Raw genomic sequence first — 14,846 nt, 5'->3', positions numbered from 1 at the left:
AATTAGAAGTTTAACATAATGACAGAATGGTCCCTGAACTTAGAAAAGAATGATTTAATTACAAAGAAGCCCTTGAACTTTTTAAGTTAGCAAATTTAATAGTGATACGAACTCTAATGGAAAAATGTGTTACGACAGTTACGACAGTTAAAATCCTTGGATGGTAGTGCGGTGAAGGTTTATGGTGATAAGGAAAGTCCGGGGCTTAATGTCATTTCTATGATAAAAGCCGAGGGATTGTTAAGGCGAGGGTGCGGTACCTACCTGGCGTATGTTGTCAACGCTACGGCCGAGACGAAAGAGATGAAAGATGTTCCTATCGTGTGCGACTACCCAGAAGTATTCCCTGAGGATCTTCCGGGGTTGCCACCGGAGCGAGAAATAGAATTCCAGATAGATTTAGTACCAGGAGCGCAACCCGTCGCGAAAGCGCCTTACCGTCTAGCACCGTCCGAGATGAAATAATTGATGTCCCAACTGCAGGAACTCCTCGACAAGGGTTTTATTAGACCAAGTGTTTCCCCGTGGGGCGCACCAGTGTTATTCGTGAAGAAGAAGGATGGAAGTATGAGAATGTACATAGACTATCGCGAGTTGAATAAGCTTACGGTAAAGAATAGATATCCTTTGCCAAGGATTGATGATTTGTTTGACCAACTTCAAGGTTCAAGTTGGTTCTCACGGATAGATCTCAAATCAGGCTATCATCAACTTAAGGTGAAAGAGGCAGACATCCCTAAAAAAGCGTTCCGAACGCGATATGGACACTACGAGTTCCTTGTGATGTCATTCGGTCTGACAAATGCTCCCGCAGTATTTATGGACATGATGAATATGGTGTGTCGGACGATGTTGGATAAGTCAGTTATCGTCTTTATCGATGATATATTGATTTATTCAAAGAGTGAGTCTTACCATGTCGAGCATCTGAGAGAGGTGTTAGAGACTCTGGAGAAAGAGAAGTTGTATGCTAAGTTTTCGAAATGCGCGTTCTGGTTGCGAGAAGTGCAATTTCTAGGTCATGTGATTAATCCTGAAGGGATCACCGTTGACCAAGCTAAGATTGAAGCGATAACAAATTGGAAGACTCCACAGAATCCGACTGATATACGAAGCTTCCTAGGGTTGGCTGGCTACTATTGGAGATTCATCGAAGGTTTCTCCAAGATAGCCGCACCGTTGACCGGTATGACCCGAAAGTTGATAGTATTCGGTTGGGGTAAGTTTCAAGAAGAAGCTTTTCAGGAGTTAAAGAAGAGACTCACGCAAGCTCCAATCCTTGCTTTACCAGATGGTGGCGAGGACTTGGTTGTTTGTACTGATGCTTCGCATCGTGGGTCAGGTTGCGTGTTGATGCAACGAGGAAAGGTGATAGCATACGCGTCTAGACAGTTGAAAGTCCATGAGAGTACTTATCCGACGCATGATTTAGAGCTAGCAGCAGTAGTGCATGCCTTAAAGATGTGGAGGCATTACCTGTACGGTGCTAAGTGTACTATTTATACGGATCATAAAAGTTCAAAGTACTTCTTCGAACAGAAAGAGCTGAACATGAGATAGAGGAGATAGTTGGAGTTGATTAAGGATTACGACTGCGACATTAAGTACTATCCTGGTAAAGCTAATGTAGTCGCCGACGAGCTAAGTCGTAAGAACGAGGAAGTCATTGCAATAGTGAAGTCATACCAGTTAATTATGAATTCAAGTCTGTTTGATGAAATCATCAAAGTACGGTCTGAAGTGTTGGTAGATGAAGGGCTAGTGAAGAAAGAATGGATTTTCGGTCAGAAAGACGAGTTGATGGAAAACACTCATGGTGTTAAGACTAGGTTTGACCGTATGTGGATTCCACGCCATGGAGATCTCAGAGGTCGAATCTTAGAAGAAGCTCATAAGTCAAGATATTCGATTCATCCAGGAGCTACTAAGATGTACCAAGATTTTAAAAGAGACTATTGGTGGCCGGGAATGAAGAATTATGTAGTAGCTTATGTCAGTAAGTGCTTAACTTGTTTACAAGTCAAAGCAGAACACCAGAAACCTTATGGAAAGATGCAGCCTCTAGAGATACCGGAATGAAAATGGGAACACATCACCATGGATTTCATAACTAAGCAACCTCGTACAGCTAAGCATCATGATACCATCTGGGAGATAGTGGACCGTTTGACCAAAAGTGCTCACTTTCTGCCCATACGAGAGGCCATCTCGTCAGAAACGTTAGCAAATTTGTTCATAAAAGAGGTTGTAGCCAAGCATGGAGTGCCGTTATCGATTGTGTTTGATAGAGATACTCGATTCACTTCGAGGTTTTGGAAGAAGTTCCATGAAGCTATCGGAACGAGATTGAAAATCAGTACGGCGTATCATCCTCAAACCGATGGACAGTCTGAAAGGACAACCCAAACCCTTGAGGATATGCTATGTGCTTGTGTTTTAGACTTTGGAGGAAGTTGGGATGATCATCTGCATCTAGCAGAGTTCTCCTATAACAACAGCTACCATTCAAGTATTGGTATGCCACCGTTTGAGATGCTTTACGGTAGACGATGTAGAACCCCGGTGTGTTGGGGAGAGATTGGCCAGAAAGAAATGGGAAGCCTAGAAGTTGTGCAAGAAACCTCTTCGAAGTTCGATCAGATCAAGGCAAGAATGAAAGCTGCTCAAGATAGACAGAAGTCGTATGCTGATAAGCGACGACGACCGATTGAGTTTAACGTTGGTGACAATGTGATGCTCAAGGTATCGCCTTGGAAAGGAATTATCCGTTTTAGGAAGAGGGGGAAGGTGAGTCCGAGGTACATTGGACCGTTTAAGATTATAGACCGTGTAGGTGAAGTGGCTTATAAACTGGATTTGCCAGTTGAGTTAGAAGGAATTCATTCAACCTTCCATGTTTCTCACATAAGGAAATTCCTAGCTGATGACACGTCTCATGTGCCATTAATGAACATTGAGGTTGATGAACAGTTGAACTACCTTGAGCAGCCGATCGAGATAGTTGACCGCAAGGAGAAACAACTTCTTCACAAGGTTATACCTTTAGTAAAAGTGATATGGAAGCATCGCAAGGGTTCAAATGCTACTTCGGAAGCTGAGGATGAGATGCGCAAGTTTTACCCAAATTTGTTTATGTAATAGTTAGGTTTCGGGACGAAACCTCTTTAAGGAGGGAAGACTTGTAACATCCTACTTTTGGTTATTATAATAAAATAAATTTCGTTATTTTATAGTGGGTCGTTATCGGTTTAGAAATATAGAATACGAGTTGGGCTAGTGTTGAGTAAATGAATATGGGTTATGGACTTGGGTTAGGAATGAAAGAAGGAAAGACCATGGGCTTAAGCCCATGATCCATAAATATATAAACCCTTAATCTCCATTTAATCCTCATTCACACATATTCCATACACCACCCAAAACACACACTGAAGCCTTCTCTCTAGTTCTCTCCCTATCTAAACCAAGACCAAGAAGGAAACCAAGCACTGACACGAGGTAATACTAGTATGATGTTTTATTAGCTTAAACCCGTTAGATATAGTCACGAAACGACGAGCCAACACCGTTAAATCGTTTAAGTCACGAGATCCGGGTGGAATCGGGTATAAACCGAACCTATGATGAGTTTAGGGTTCACCCTAGCTCAGATCTGGATCGAACGGGACGAAAAACGGTGAAAAACGAGTTAAAACTCGTTTTTCCGACGTGTTCGCGGTTTTTCGGCGGCGACGCCGGAAAGGCGGCACCAGAAAAGTTAATACGAGGTAACAAGAATGTCAGGGAATGTTCTGACATTCCCTGACCTAACCCTAGTTCGCTATGGGAACTTAGCGAATCGGAGGGTGATTCGTTAGCTGATTCGCATAAGGAAGCCTAACGAACTAGACTTGATTCGTATCCGATTTGTTAAGGGAAAAGGGTAACGAATTACCCTTGATTCGTATTAGCCAGTTCGTTAAAGGAGATAACGAATTAGATTATCCAATTCGCTACAGGAACTGATTCGTTTAAACAACCAGTTCGTTAGGAGGTTCAATTCGTTACAAGAACCAGTCGTATGACAACCCGATTCGTTAAGAATAATATAACGAATTAGAAGTTTAACATAATGACAGAATGGTCCTTGAACTTAGAAAAGAATGATTTAATTACAAAGAAGCCCTTGAACTTTTTAAGTTAGCAACTTAATAATGATACGAACTCTAATAGAAAAATGTGTTACGACAGTTAATGGAAATAAAATTTTCTAAGAGCTCGACCCCAGCCAGGGGCTCTGCCCCTTGGACTCTTCTAGGGGCTTCCGCCCCTAGACCCCGTTGACAGGGGCGCTGCCCCCGGACCCCCATTCATTGAGGGTAATAATTAAGACTAGAAAGACGATATAAGTAGTGATAGTTAACTGATACGTGTAATTGTTATACAATTAGTCGTGCATAGCTCAAGAAAGGAATTCCCATAAACGGTGAACATAACCGCATTCAGGTGAGTTTCTAGCCCCATTCCTTGTTATGTTTTCGGGGCTGTGTGCATACTCGATGTGATTAGTTAATACACTTTGTATGCCATATATGTATTACGTGAAATGTATGAATGATTTCTTGTCGGTACATGAACGATCTTCGGAATTGCATGTACTGCCAGGAAATGGTTGATGTTATATGTATGTTGTAAGATGAAGAATGAATGATGTATGTATGTGTGAAACTTACGATTATGTATATAGAAAGTATGTTAAAGAGGTATGGAAGAAAGGGTACCGGCCCCTAATAATATCCGAGGATGGAGGGTACCGGACCCTAATAATATCCGAGGATGAAGGGTACCGGAACCTAATAATATACGAGGATGAAGGGTGACCGGACCCTAATAAAATCCGAGGATGGAGGGTACCGGACCCTAATAATATCCGAGGTATGTAGGGCGAATGCTCTTTATAACGTAAGGTTAGTTATGTATGTGTATGAACGATTGATGGACAGGTTAAGTATGTAATGCGTACCTTCGGGCACGTGTATGTGTATGTAAAGTAAGTTACGTGATTAACTAGAACTCACTCAGCGTAGCTGACTTTTAGTATGCACGCAGGCAAATATGTTGAAAGCTCGCATGACTGAAGACACCTGGCATAGAATCGAAGATACTGGCATCTCAAGAAAATGTCATGAAGTTTTAAAAGACTATGTTTTATGTTTAAATAAATTTGAATGTTTGTTAAGACAAGATTCGACAGTTTTGTAATATGTTATGGTTGAAGTTATATTCCGCGTAAAGTTTTAATTAACTCTGATATTTAGAACTGCGTTTATGAGTAAATCCAACACCAAAGTAGGGCTACCGGTAACGGGGCCTTACAAATGAAAACAAAGGTAATAATCAATTTATCATTAATAATACAATTTACGCGTACCAGGGGCAGGTTGCATGTCTATCGGCGCCTGTTAGTGATGAATTGGATGTTTAAACAGATTGCTAGTGGACATTTTTCCTTGTTGTTGTTCACTGTCATATAACTCTACACAAAAACAATATTGTTTATCATCATTACTTGGTATCACATATTCACTTTCAAAAAGCACATTCAAACTCCTCTTGATTAAAAGCAAAAGTAAAAACAAATATACCTTGTGTGAAGCTAATCGGGATCTGTAAAATGACTTTTCAATTCCTGCAAAAATGTAAATCCGTAAATGCAAGTCTACAACGTTTTTCTCATATATCTTCGTTTACGGTTGTTTAATTATGTTCACTTATTCATAAAGTTTTCTTTTAAACTTTTAACAAACAAACTAAAATGAACACGTGCATGTTCTTTTTTTAAATTAACAAACATGAACAAAAATTTGTGTTTGATTAACTGTTCATGTTCGTTCGTTTGTTTGCAGGTCATTGGAACCATAAATTTTGTAAAATAATTTAACTGTCAATCAATTAGAAACAAAACTAAACTACAAAAATTTGGTACTTTTAGCTACCTACTATCGAAAATTTTCAAGTAAAATGAATACAAAGTTAAAAACCCGAAATGATGATTTTAAATAAAAGCCCTAAATTTGCAATCTTCTCAGATTATACAGTAATTAACATTCCCAAAATAAAGAATTAAGATCTAGAATTGTCAAGTTCGTAACCAATTAGCAATTACAAGTAACATACCTACCGTCGAATTCTTAGTCCTCAGAAACTATACATGCCTACCAGCAGCTGGAACCCTAATTAGTCGGAAAGAACCTGGTATAACCAAATAAAATCCAACCAATGGTGAATCTGAAAGCATAGATCGTACTTGAAAAACATCATTTAAGAATCGAGATGCAAATACATATGTTAAAATTAAACATGGAACCTTTTCAATCTTTCATTCGGACAAATACAGTTGTTCAAATTAAACATGGAACCTTTTGAGTCTTTCAATCGGACATTAGAAACACATACCTAACATCTTCAAATCGAGCCATGATCATATGCTTCTTGATTTATGTGTGTGTGAGATAGAGGGAGAGGGAGAGGGAGAGGGAGAGGGAGAGAGGGGGGGGGGAGAGAAATCCGTGAGGTTTAAATTTCTAAACCTGATCTAGATACATTTTAGGTTTTTTTTTTTTTGAATTTTGAATCACCACCAGCCTGGATATGCCAGTTCAGGTGGCGGAATAAGTTGGTTTTGAGTTTTTTGCATAAAAATGTTGTACATTGTGCATCAATAATAGTAAACTCTTAATTTTAAGAGTTTTTGGTGAAATGACTCTTTTGTCCTTTCTATATGTATATATATATATATATATATATATATATATATATATATATATATATATATATATATATATATATATATCATCACCCATATTGAAGCATCAAACATGTAACAACACACAATCGAAACAACTTCGAAACAACAATAAATGAAAACATAGAATATTGATAAAAATAAAAAAATAAAAAAGTTATTGGACTCATGGAATGTGTTTTTTCTTTGAATAGCAAAATAATTGAAACATAAAAAGCATATATACTAAACACACAATAAACAATCCCAAAATATTGAAAGATTATTCCGTCGGTTCTTAACATAAGGGTATCTGGAGTCGTCGAGCTTGGGTAGCAATCGAATTCCCTCGGGCTGGTCAGGAAAAACGCCGTCAATGCTTCAGGTATGGGTGAGCGGCTTGTAGATTTGGAGTCGCGGACCCGATAATGAATGATAGTTTTGGCAATTAAATTTAATTAAAATAAATTAGCAAATATAAATAAACATGTACCCTTAATTTATATATATAAAAAACATACTTCATACTCCAAAACTTTATATGCTTTAAACCCAACAACCTACTCCAATAAATGAAGTTAGAAATTTTCTAACGGAATAGAAATTGATAGGTTCACATCCTAGAATTTAATATGCTATTGCCGGTTCAAGTCGTCTCAAATCTTTCACGAATGTTTTTGTCGAAGTCGACACAACAACATCAAAAAGAAAATACGTGTGATAGGCTCAACATCCCCGATCCAAACGAAGATTAGTTTAATTAAATGTTTATACTTTCTTTTATCAAGTATTTTTTTTATTCTTTGTATCTGTATTTGAGTAAGTGAATTTCATGTTCAATTATTTATTTCATTCAATATTTTTACGATTTTAAATTTATAAGGTAAGTTTTATATTAAAATTTGAAAAAATATTCTGTCATTACTCTCTATAAAATATAAATCTCCATACGCTTTTTTACTTTTGACATGAGACTCTCTCATTGGTTTATCATGTTTCGTATTTCTCCACAATTCCCAATCCACCCTTACAATCTCTACTTTTAAATTTATAAGTCATGTCTTATAAATTACAAGTGCTTTGCTTTAAATAAAATAAACACAACCGCCGAAGAAACAAAAAACGCATCTTGCATTGCAACTGAAATGGAATTGCTGTTGTATGTAGTGGGGAGACAAGATCACTAATGAGAATTGATAAGAAACAATCGTGGTCGGCTATCAGCCTATAAGGTTTACTTTTGTTAAGAATATAAAATGACATTTTTGTCATAGTATGTAATTTTATAAAAGTGGATGCATGTAAATTTAAATTTTGGATTGAGTATAGATATAACTAGATCTAAAATAGGGAAAATAAGGGGATATAATAATTCTCTCAAAATCGGTTGACACTAAGTCCGTTGTGTGTTAGTCTTAAGTTAAAACATTTTAAAAATAAAGTTCATATATAAAGTCTACAGACTAATGCTCTGGGATTTGACATTTAACTTAGTACATAAAACTAAAACATTCCATATACTTGCATAGGGGTGTTCCAAAAACTCACTCTAACTAATCATCAGAGAAGAATATTCTTAACACAATACTTCAATTTGAAACTCCTCCAATTACACCGTTAGATGTGTTTCACAGCCCCATTAATAACCTGTTTTACATAAACTTACGACATGTGTTAGTACATAAAATGATTGAATTTGCTCGGATTAATTTTAGTAAATAAACAAAAATTATGTATAAGCAAAACTTACCTTATTCAACTAGACACAATTGTATCATATAGATAATAAGTCCAAGATATCTAGAAACCATTTGGACCATTACCGTCCAAATCGTTTATAAAATTTTGGAATTCTTCATATAGTTGTCTTGGAATAAATGGCAGGTCTTGATCATTAGAACCTTGTCCGTAATTGCAATCACCTGATATTGTCTGTTAAGATTAGTCACATGTTGTAATGGCTTTACTAAATTGTTCATAATGATTTTACTCTGGATTACCTCCAAATGGTATTTGACCATACTCAATTTCTTGTGCAATGTTCTTCTCATTCGATGTGTTAATCGTTGAGGAAACTCTGTAAGTTTGGTGGTTCATGTGATTTATTTGCGTCTGTCGTCCGTTGATTGGCATGTGAATGCCAATAAGGGTATTGCTTTTTTCATGATCTGTTTGTAAGAATTTCATACACCCAAACTTTTCTTCATCAAGTTCTTGTGGAAAGAGATTGCTAGGGTTCTTGTGGAAAGAGTTTGCTAGGTATGGATGTTTTCTTTCCATCCAATTTCAGTTTCTCCTTTTGATATTTCTGGTACACCAACAGTTTTCCAAAAATGAAAATATTACGACATTAGAAACTTAGACACCTATTCTAACCATTGCAGAAAAATATTCAAGATGCCAAGAAAAGATTAACAAATTAAGGGACAAAACTAGAAACTATAATTAGGAGTGACAAACTTGAAATCTCTTTGTATAAATGGGCTATTTTAGAAATTTTCCCTTTTGTGTCTTTCTAACTATTAGGATTAACCCAAGAAACAAAGAATAATCAAAGCCAATATAGATATGAAAACTCACCTGAAAATGACTAGCAACCTGCATTCTCGTAAGACCAGGGACATCCATAAGTTCAAATATCTTCTTTGGAAAGCATCCTTAATATGTAAAAAAACAAACCTTTTAGCAGTGGAATAGCCAGTGACAAATTAAAAAAAGTAAACAACTTGAAATTATAAAAACAAAAATGAAACACGAAACTTTACTTCCTTCACCAACTTGACTAAGAGCGTTAAGGAATTTCTCATGAAGTTGTTTCGTCCAAATCGTTCTTTTCATTCTAATATCACCATCATGGTTATCGTCGTTATCATCAGACGACAGGTGGACTCGCCTCTTAGGATGACATCCACCCTTCTTTATAATACTAGAGTTTATGTTCTTTTGTATTTCAAAACCTTGTCTTGTATTCTTCGTGATTATATTTGTGTTGTCACATTTTTCTTGCTTATGGATCTTCTTCCTGATAATGTCTTGACGTAGACGACTCAGTGTATTGTTAGTAAGTGGTCTCTTGATGACAAGAAAAGCACCAATCTTTAAAACTTCGTGTATGAAAGCATCATCCTCTTGCTCAAACATCACTTGAGTATAAAACAAAATAATTTAATAAATATTTAAGGTAGACACATGAAAAGTTACACAAAAATCAATTAGGTTTAAATAGCTAGTCACTAGTTGAGTTATTTAGGCTCACCAACAGATAGTAGATCCATGTTCTTTGTTAGTCTAAGAAATGTATGTATATCCATGCCAGTCATGTTGCTATCTATGAGGAGGAGGTCATAGTGGTTGTTCTTTTCTGTCAACAATCTTAAAGCCGCACCAGAGTGATCCACACACGTAACTAATTGGACCAACACGAAAGATAAATATCTGGAGCTGAAACAAGTATTTAAATCTACTATATTTGTTTAAACACTTTTTATTTGAAAATGCGATTTGTTTATATTTTGTAAAAGGTTGTTTTGCTTGTAATAAGAAATAAGAATCATTAATATTTAGATAACTGCTAAAGACCATTTTATTAACATGTGAGTATATACTAAAATATCTTTAATGAATTAATGACAAAATTATTTGGACTTACAATATATTAATCTTAATCAGAAATATATGTCCTACTTTATAGTACACATTAAAACAAGAATCTAAATCTACTTTATTTGTTTAAACACTTTTTATTTGAAAATAGACAAATTTATATTTTGTAAAAGGTTCTTTTGCTTGTAATAGGAATCATTAATATCTAGATAACTACTAAAAACAATTTTATTAACATGTGAGTATATACTAGAATATCTTTAATGAAAAAATGACAAAATTATTTAGACTTACAAGATTATTAATCTTAATCAGAAAAATATAGCTTCTACTTTATAGTAAACATAACTATTCACTTAAAGACTTAATAAAGTGTGGAAATAAAAAATTTAAATTAAATTATGAATTGACGTGCTCTCCAAATCATGCATTCACTTAAAGACATAATTTATTCAGGAAATAACAAGCCATGTCAAAGGTTCAAGTATAAGTATGAAATGTCATTTCTTTAAATCTTTTAATTGGTAATCCTCTGCAGTGGATCTTGTACTTCAAGTCTTCAACCACAACTTAAGTTTGAAATGTTATTACTTTTGGGATCAATAAGATATTTCATGATGATACTCATGGTCGAGATTTTACACTGATTCAGTCTAATCATATGTTTTAAGATGTCTTTAACTCCAATTTGTAGGACACTAACTGTGGTTGCTATTCGATCTCACAAAAAGTTGTGGTATCTCACTGTCCGTAACTAGGAGCATTTCCATTTTACATAAACATAAAATGCACATGTGTTAATCGTTCAATTAAAACGTACATCAAATTGGCAAAGTGATGTCCGTCTTGGATTGTTTTCCTCTCGCCTATTTCTTTTATTTTAAGTTTATTAAATTTTACGTCTTGTCTTTATTATTGTTATTATTTTCAAAATTAAACTCCTTCAACTTTTGGTTTGACTAAACAATAACAAAAATTTAGTATTGAAGGCTATCGTGTTCTTAGAAAGATATCTAGTTCTTAGCAATACTATACTAAATAAACGATAGGGTGCAATGCAATAACATGGCAAAAGCCATTTCATGTTTGAGAACCAAGTCCAGCCTCATTACATGTTGTCAATCTCTCAGTGTAAAGAGCTACTATACAGTCGTTAAACCAAACATCCACATTTTTAGAACAACTTAATATAACATAATAAAATCAATAACCGTTTTCCTCATATTTTGGTTCTTTGTCTCAAAAGATTAAATGAACAAAGACAAAAATAATTAAATATCTCACTTACAAGAATATGATAAATATTAATATTTTTTACTTTTTTATTTATTTATTTTTGAAAGGGCAGAGCGTTACCAACAAAAATGAATATACCTGGCATAGGCGTAATTTTTTATTGTGGTGTTGAGTAGATGAGTGGAAGTAACCGTTAAAAATGCATATAATCGTGCAAAAGATCTGGACAAAGAATACCAAATAAAATATAAAAAAAACAAATGAAATACCTCAAAACTTCAAGTTCTTTTGCTTTATATATATATAACTTATTAATTACATATATGTAACTCGCTAAATGGGCATATTTTCTATTTTTATATTTGGGTAAAAATTAATTACATATAAAAATAATGAAAAAACTTCTTGTTCAAAAGTGGTTTTTTTGAATGTTTTCTCGTTTGTTATATGTTTTCTCATGATGCCCTCTCTCTCTCTCTCTATATATATATATGCGTGTATGTGTAGATGCTTACCTTCAAATGAATACGATTGCACCTCATCCACAACATTTGCGAGCAAGTCCATTTTTGCATCAACAACCAAAACTTCAATCGGAGTGATTGACGTTAAAAGTCCATGCTTCCTAGTATTTTGAGAGCGTTGCCAAGAATTGCCTAACTGGAACATCTATAACACAAGCAAAGGACGAGACAAATAGTGAAAAGGAGTATGGTAAGAGATGTGTTGCAAATGAACCTTTGTTGTGAAGTGATAGTAAACCAAAAAGAATAAATAAACAAAAACATAGTATCTTTTTTAGCCATGAAACTAAAAAAACAAATACTTGAATTTATTGTCATTTAATGCTAAAAAGATATGCATATTAAATAATTTAGCACAAATACCCACGTTATGTGACATGATACTTGACGTTGAACCTAAACCAACTTATTTATGTTGTAACATCCCGGTTAAAGCGGAATACGTCCGAGTATGACGTACAGATTGCTCAAAACACATGTGACACTATTCAATCAATCAATTAATCAATCATACTCAGTGAAGTCCCACCAACAGCAAAGCTATAGGTAGGGTCTGGGGAGGGTGGGATGTAGGCACACCGTACCTCTATCCAAAGTATGACGTACAGATTGCTCAAAACACATGTGACACTATTCAATCAATCAATTAATCAATCATACTCAGTGAAGTCCCACCAACAGCAAAGCTATAGGTAGCACACCGTACCTCTATCCAAAGGGATAAAGAGGTAGCTTTCAGAGAAACATATGTATAAGCAATACAAAGAAAATCAAAGTTCAAAATAATAATAATAATACTAATAATAATAATAATATATGGAAAGAATATACTAATATGGTGTGTGACCAAAAATACGGTCAATAGAAGCCCTAAGGTATTCTTTCTCCTAAAAATCCTTAACTTTAATTCTAGTTATCCACGAACATTAACTGATTCAAACAATAAGTATACAAGTTTAGAAGTAATCATCATCATCATCATCATCATCATCGTACTCAGTATATCCCACCAATAGCAATGCTATGGTAGGGTCTGAGGAGGGTAAGATGTAGACAGCCTTACCTCTATCCCATAGGGATAGAGAGGCTGCTTCCGGTGAGACCCCCGGCTCGATAGTAGTTTAGAAGTAAAAGAAATACAAAGAAATACACATTTAGGCAATATGTCTATTTATGTTGAATATTCTAAGTACTAATGTCTTCGTCACGACAACATCCTCTAATAAGGTTCCTGTAACATAGATATAAAATAATGTCAACTAAATGAATAGTTGGTAAGTTCACACAAGTTTTTGATATAAGTACATAAAAATCATACAATTCCAAGAACAAGTGTAAATGAGCACGTAAGGTTCTTTCTAGTTGAGATTGTGCAACAACGTACTCAGATAATAGCGCAAGTAAGGTCCTTTCCAATTAGGATTGTTTACCAACGTACTCGGATAATGAAGCCCTTTTTCACTCATAACAACAAATGTCTTGAGCGCAAATGGGGGCGTATGATCATACTATATTGAAGTAATCCATATGCAAGTAATTTTGAGCAAGTAACAAGTAAACACACACGTCCATGTAGCGAATTGTTGTTTGTAAATAATGAATAAATTGTAATTTGGATATGATATATATGTTACCCCCAAAAGTAGTAAAAGAGTAAAAAGGGGGTGTGAGAAACTCACCTATGAGATTGAAGACAACTTGAAATAATAACCGAAAGCGCGTTTGCTCTGTAGGCATTTGAGTGTGTAGAATAGCCTTTGAGTGTGTAGAATAGCCAACAAAGAAGCAATCCAGGGATTTTGCTTGAAATTTGTTTAAATAATCCTTGGTGTTCAAAAGTGAACATTTGCATCCAAATGGCTTGAAAACTTGATGTATGGCTTTCTTTTAAACAAGATTTCTTAAGGAGTCTTGTCTTGATTTTTGTTGAGAAGTACCCTGTTCTGAACATACCAGGCTGTGTTAATGGCTTCTGCCCACAAAGTAACAGGAAGATAAGCATCTGCTAGCATGGTTCTTGCAGCTTCAGTGAGTGTTCTGTTCCTTCTTTCTGCAACACCATTTTGTTCAGGAGTTCTAGAAGCTGAGAATTGTTGAAGTATTCCTTTTGAATTGTAGAATTCTTCCATAACTCCATTCTTGAACTCAGTACCATTGTCACTTCTCATTACTTTAACCCTTGCATCCAGTTGATTCTCAATCCTAGTTACACAATTCATAATCAACTCAACAGTCTCATCTTTTGTATTTAGGAAATAAACCCAAGTGTATCTTGAGAAACATAAATGATCACAACACAGTATCTTTTCTCCCCAATGCTTGGTACACTCAGAGGAACAAAGAGATCCATGTGAAGCATGTCAAGCACTTGATCAATTGTGTTGATGAGTTTAGTCTTGTGTGAAAACTTGCGATGTTTTCCCTTTTGACATGAGATACATTTTTCATCCAACTTGAACTCCCTAGTGGGTAAACCAATGACATGCTCACTCTTGACTAGTTTGTTCATATTCTTGAGATTGACATGACACAACTTTCTATGCCACAATTTTGACTCATTTTCAGTGTCTTTTGAAACAAAACATGTACCACCTCTTGAAACAACATCTTTCAGGTTAAGTTCATATAAATTGCCATTCCTTGGGGCCATCATCATAATCATATCAGGTGGGATAACATATTCAGGTCTTAAAATGAAACAGTGAGAATCGTCAAAACCA

Source organism: Bidens hawaiensis, unplaced genomic scaffold (assembly GCF_021521415.1).
Source record: "Bidens hawaiensis isolate Kalapana, Puna unplaced genomic scaffold, B.hawaiensis_p1.1 tig00003219_1, whole genome shotgun sequence".
NCBI classification, from domain to species: domain Eukaryota; kingdom Viridiplantae; phylum Streptophyta; class Magnoliopsida; order Asterales; family Asteraceae; genus Bidens; species Bidens hawaiensis.
The sequence above is the reverse complement of the archived record's forward strand: the minus strand, read 5'-3'. Positions refer to the sequence as shown.